General features: G+C 38.2%; 1 long non-coding RNA gene across 1 annotated transcript; it reads right to left on the bottom strand.

Moving 5' to 3' along the window:
* Nucleotides 1–822: 822 nt before the first annotated feature.
* On the bottom strand, nt 823–2,757 carry LOC109529534 (uncharacterized). The gene is made up of 3 exons (XR_002170847.1): nt 2,630–2,757; nt 1,976–2,074; nt 823–932 (listed from the first exon to the last, which is right to left on the bottom strand). It is a non-coding gene; the product is annotated as an uncharacterized LOC109529534 (long non-coding RNA).
* Between the last annotated feature and the right edge of the window lie 3,709 nt (nt 2,758–6,466).

The raw sequence follows: 6,466 nt of genomic DNA, 5'->3' as shown, positions 1-6,466 counted from the left end.
AAAAAAAAAAAAAAATGGAGCGATCCACTACTGGGGTGACTTTGACCCTGGTAGTGGATTTTTGTAATTTGGAAAATTACAAAAATTTGGCAACAATCGTCTGTTTATTTTATTTTATTTATGTATTTATTTTGGGGGGTTCAGGTAAAAAACAAAACAAAAAAAAACTCCCAAATGACCTTTCTATTGGGCGGCGACAACATGCTTGTAATTCGCATGATGTTTACAATTCGGCAAAATTACCACAATTTTTGGACTTTTTGGATTTAAGATTCTTAAGGTGTGGAGCAAAGTCATTTCTATTTGGTGCTGACGATATGCTGCCGCCGTTTCCCCATCTATTCCCCTTTGTGAGGGTGAAAAGTTCACAGTTTTGAGAATTCTCCGAATTTGGCAATGCTAGGCAGGCTTTTTTTTTCGGATATAAAAACACAAGTTCACAAAATGTTTAGATGTGGGATTTGTATTAGGCGGTGACCGTATTCTCCTGGTAATAACGGAAAGTAGAACATTTTAAAATCTTTACAGAATTTGGTACACCTCTGTGAGTTTTGCAGAGATTAGTAATTGCAATGTTCACTTTTTTTTTTTTAGGCCTGGAATTTGGGAGGAAAAAAAAAAGTTTTTCATTAGGATGAGATTTCCTCATGAGACATTTTCTCATTCAACCGAGAAACATATTGCAAGGGTGAAATTGTTTCATGTCGTCGTCTCACTCTCACCATTGTGAAATCCTGCGTGAGTCCAAAGGCGATCGCTCCCGAGGAATTTCCGCTAAGACCGACCAACAGGTTGAAGCCATTGGGAGACATGGGCGTGTCCGCGTTCAAGGACACAAACAGACAGCTGGTGTTGTTGCCCGCAGGATCGCAGTTGTTTGGCATCTCCAGACACAGGTTGGTGCTACTGCAGCCCTCTCGGGTGACGTTTGCCTGTAGAAGACAACGCACGGCTTTGCCTTGAATTGTTGCTTGCAAGCAAGTGGGAAAGTCAATTAATCAATTCACTTATCACCTATTTGTGGATCAATATTTTTTCAGATTATTTGGGTGGGTGGATTCTTGGGGGGGGGCGAGGTTGTTCTATTTCTGTATACTGGATGTTGTTTTTTCGGGGGGGAGGTGAGTTTTTTTGTTTTTTTATTTTGGCGGGGTTAAAAAAAAAGGTTCGATTTTACACATATCTGATTGGCTGGATCGGATCTGCAGATATTTTGTATTTTATGCAAAATCAGTGATCGGGTGAAATGTTAATGATATGACAATTGATCATTGATGACAATGAGCGGGTCCACAAAATAAAACATGACAGCCAATTTAATAATCCAAGATTTCTCAAGTTGGGTTTTTTTTAAAAAATTTTTCCCCAATATTTTAAAATAATTTCTGGGGGGGGGGTGTATTGAATGATTACAAACGTTTTGGGGGAGAATTTTTTGGGGTTTCATTGTTTGGATTTTTTTTCCAAAGCATTTCAATAGGCATTACTGATTTTAGCTAACAGGCATGTTTTTTGGAAACATTGAAAACCATTTCAAATGACAGTGAAAATTTTTTTTTTTGTAACATCCAAGACCATTTAAGTCCAGTAAAACGAATATGCATGTTTTTTTATATATCAAAGACAGTTATTCTCACAAAGGTTTGACTTTTTATCAACATTAAAGATCATTTCATTCTCAAATAAACCTCACATCAAAGAACGTCATGAATGAAGCCAACGTGTGTTAAACATAAGTTAGTCTTCAGTCAAGCCACGATGTGTTTCGGGTTGCAACCAGGATAATTCCGAGTCTTAATGAACCAGACCAACCTGTTTGGTAAGCTTTGAGGAAAATTTGTCTTTCACATAACTCACTTAAGGGTTGGTGGTTAAAAATGAAAGAAGAATGTCTTCAGTGATCGGAAATACCCTTTTTTTTTTGTAAACATAAAAAAATAAATAAAAAATAAGAGTCAAGAAGAAGGAAGCAAACCCTGGTGGAGTTGTCGAAAGTCAAATGTTCTGTTCCCCGCACGGCAGCAAGAAAAGCCATCAAGGCCCCGACCAGGAGGAGTTCTCGATGCATTCTAAACTGACAGATGGTAAAAAAAATAAAAATAAATCTCCAAGTAAATAACAAATGAATAATGCTCATTTCATTCATTTATGAGTCACTTTAAAATTTGCATTTGCTGAACTTATTGCCATTTTTCAGACAAAAGGAAAATTCATCAAATTTTTTACTGGCCCATATTTTCCCCTTAATGATGATGTAAAATTCCCAATTAATAAAATAATGAATCAATTACAGATTTTTTTTACATCTCTATGTATTATTCTATGTATTTCTGTTTTTTTTCTGAGGTTTTTATTGGGTGGGGACAAATATCAAATTCACATTAAAAAAAAAAAATCCCTGAACATAATCATGTTGTTACATTCCCTTTTTTCTTCCCAAAATTTTGCCCACCTTAGGCAAACTCTTTTTGTAGTGTAGATAAAAGTACATAAGTTATACAATTTTAAGTTACTTCGTTTTGTACGATTGCAGTCTAAATATATTTCCAGCACTTCAGTATTTGTTTAAAAAAAAAAAACAAAAGTAAATAATACAATGTGGTCTAAATATGAATTTGGAGAGGCTTACCTGAGCCTTGTTCAAATTCTAAATGAAGTCGTCTTAAATGCGTCTTTTTTCCTTTTCCTTCTAGTGGGCGAATGAGTGTGCGAAGCAAGTGCACTCCTTAAATATTCGCACACGCTGCTGATGATATTGCACTAAGGCGTGGCAGCTGAAAGAAACACACCTGCCTGCATGGTGCTTTTCATTTCCTTCACACAGAAATGACGCAAACGTTTTTTTTTCTTCCTCGTGCAGTCATGCTTACTTTTGGCGGAGTTCATGTGTGGATGCAGCAATGTCAAGAAAAGGGATACTAATTCAACAAAAAGAAAAAACACTCACAAATCGACTCCATATTGGAGGATAAGCGGGTATAAAGAGGTTTAATGATATGGGTGTTCTGTCCCCTGAGCCGTATTTTATAATTAATGATAATTACCGCGGCCCGGTGGTCCAGTGGTTAGCCCGTCGACCTCACAATGCAGAGGTACCGGGTTCAATTCCAGCTCCAGCCTCCCTGTGTGGAGTTTGCATGTTCTCCCCGGGCCTGTGTGGGTTTTCTCCGGGTACTCCGGTTCCCTCCCACATTCCAAAAACATGCATGGCAGGATGATTGAACACTCTTAATTGTCCCTAGGTGTGAGTGTGAGCGTGGATGGTTGTTCGTCTCTGTGTGTGCCCTGCGATTGGCTGGCAACCGGTTCAGGGTGTCCCCGAAGACAGTTGGGATAGGCTCCAGTACCCACCGCGAACCTTGTGAGGATAAGGGGATCGGAAAATGGATGGATGGATGATAATTACAATCGTTCCATCCATCTTTTCCCCAACACTGTGACTGTTATTGTTACATAATTATCTGTTGTAAAACTAATCCTTCAATTCTGTTAAACTAGGTCAAGTGTCAGGAATACACGGAGACATCTGGGTGAAACTGACAACATTTCAACTCCATCCTTAAGCCTAAATCAAACCTTCAAACTAATCCTCAATGCAATTTTATTGACAGAACGCTTTATAAACAATACAAAACATGTACGGCAACCCCGCCTCCAATGTGGCGGATACATCCCAGACTACCCCTGCATTAGGTGAAATCCACATGATAGAAATATTCTATTTATTTCATTCTCCTTTCGCATGTCCGTATAGTATTACGGAACTTTTTTAAAGGTCTATTAAGCAGACTTTTAAAACAATACAAGCGCATTTAAAAAACATTCCATATACAGATTGAGATCACGAGCAACGGATTAGATACAAGATACTTCAATACTCATGCCCAAAGATCCACGTTACGAAATGAATCGACAGTCGTCGCTTTTTGTAGGTGACAAAATCAGGATTGAAGAGGATTTAACATTCAATCATGTTCAAGAAAAACTTGGCTGAGCTGGAAATAGCGATATTAAGTTGAATTACACCCAAAATAAACGGCAGCCGAACGAAATACTTTTAAGTGTCCCCTCCCAAAAATATCTGCGAAACAGCGGGACCGTGAACCCAAAACCCTCAATGGAGATTAGTTTACTGTACATAAATACAAAAAATTTGAAAATAGCCAGACTTGTCTGATATGTTCCATAGTTTAACACCAACGCAAAATCTTTTTTTCATCAATGTTCGGTATCTTAAATTGAGGCAACCCTGAGTGACGTTGTGATTATGATTCCATACCGAGGTGTGGCTTGCTTTTAGCAGCTAAGCTACGAGACTGTCACGAGTTCATTGACTTTTTTTTTTACATTGTGCCGACGTTGAGGGTAATTTATGCCATCGAGGCGGCTGATGTTGCCAAATGACAAATACCAGCTGTCACTCAGGACATAGCATGCTAAAAGCTTGCTCGGAGGGTGGGGAGATTCACGCACAAAAAAAAAATAACAATAATAAATCAACAATGCCAACTCTTGTGTGACCAAGCAATCTTGCATTCCTCTGACGTTAACCGAAAAGGAAGTGGATGAGTAAAAATATCGGCTGCGTGATAAAAAAAAAAAGAAAAAAAAAAGAAAAGCAAAACAAAAAGATTGTTATCGTCATGTTTTCCGAAAACGGAAAAAAATGACTGCATCATCTGTACAAGTGGAGTCATTTGAGTCACTGGGGTCAGTAATTCAATGTTAGGTCACCGAGAAAAAAAAAGATCAACGGACCAGGGGCACCCAAGTCCGGTGACTCCCAACTCCAATACACCCCGATTCAAATAAATCAGGATTCTTATCGGCCTTCTCAGAGCTTGCCGATGAGCTGATCATTTGAATCGGGTGTGTGTTGGAGGAGGGCGACATCTAAAACAAGCTGGAAAGGGGCCCTCGAGACTGGGGTTGAACACTCCTGCCTCAGACTAATAGCCTGCCAATCATAGAACTGGTTTAAACATACGTAAGCATCCACACTCGCATATACACCTCAAACAATTTGCCTTCTGCCAAACATGCACTTTGTCATCACCAGACAATTATTTATTTATTTTTTTTGGTCTTCAATGAACCTAAACGTACCCAAATTTGTCAGTGTTGAGATTCTACATTGTCATGAATCTCAAAGGACACTTAACGTGTGTTTTTGTCATCATCAAAGACACACAACCATTGAAAGCAGGGACAGGCAACTCCGGTCCTCGAGGGCTGCCCTACTGCCTGTTTTAGTTGTCCCCCTCTTCCAACACATCTTTCACGAGTAACAAACTTTAAATTAAATTGACATCAAAGAGATATCAAAGAGAATTTTCCATTTCCAACGAACCCAGTGTACATGTTTTTGTAAACGTCCGAGACCATTTTTAGTCATTGTTGAACCCAATAAGTTTTTGTAAACGCACAAGACAATGAAGTTGATTTAATGGACCACAGATACTTTTCCGTTCACATCAAAGACAGTTCAATTTTCATTCAACCTATATGTTAAATATCAAAGATGTGTTTGAGACTTCAGTGAACCTAGCGTGTTTCGCGTGTAAACGTCAAAAAACAAATTAGTGCTCAGTTAACCTACATTCTAAAAAAGACAATTCAGAAGATTTAATGTACACATTGGTGTAAGCGTCAAAGACCATTTACACATTTTAATTGATCTATCATCTGTATGCACCACCTGGATTATTCAACGTTAAAAATAAACACATAGCATTTCTGTAGACATTAAAGTTTTGAGTCTAATGTTTGCTTTTTAAGCATCAGAGACAATTTTGCGTCTTCAAGGTAGCTAACATGTTTTTTTTTTTTTTTTAAACATGAAATACTTTTCAGTCTTCAGGGAACCTAACATCTGTTTTTTGTAAACACCAACGGCAATTTTCTTGACAAACCAAAAGAATATCTGCCTTGGTGTCAAAATCCGAAACCACAAATTTGCACTACATTATGAAAGATGAACATGTTGGACTCCAGCGTTGAGTACAGCATGTGAAACTTTATACAGCACTTAGTTTTGGGCAACAAGAAAAACTTGATCTGAACGACAACAATGCATTGTTGTGCGGTACGTCTCGCTGTGCACGTCACCAGCGTGATGTGCGGAGAGATGAAGGAACATTTTTTGATGCTGAATGCAGTTTGAGCGAAATGATACATACCTGACAGATGACATTTCGGGAGTTGACTCATTCCAGGTTTTTGGTGACATCTTATATGACGAAATGCATGTTTAAAATATAATTATGCGCAACAACATGCAACACTCACTAAAAGGAAATGTGCACCCATTTTGTTTCATTGAAAAAAAAAAGTCATTTCAGGGCAGACAGTTAGTTTACAGGAAAATGAAAAAAATTGAAATGAATACTGCAGCATACTCTCTGTCTCTCTCTCTCTCTCTCTCTCTCTCTCTCTGTCTTTTCGCTTCTCCATTTTTCCTCTTTTA

The sequence above is a fragment of the Hippocampus comes genome, unplaced genomic scaffold (genome assembly GCF_001891065.2).
Source record: "Hippocampus comes isolate QL1 unplaced genomic scaffold, H_comes_QL1_v1.1 scaffold255, whole genome shotgun sequence".
Taxonomy (NCBI): domain Eukaryota; kingdom Metazoa; phylum Chordata; class Actinopteri; order Syngnathiformes; family Syngnathidae; genus Hippocampus; species Hippocampus comes.
This window is presented reverse-complemented; position numbering and strand designations above follow the sequence as displayed.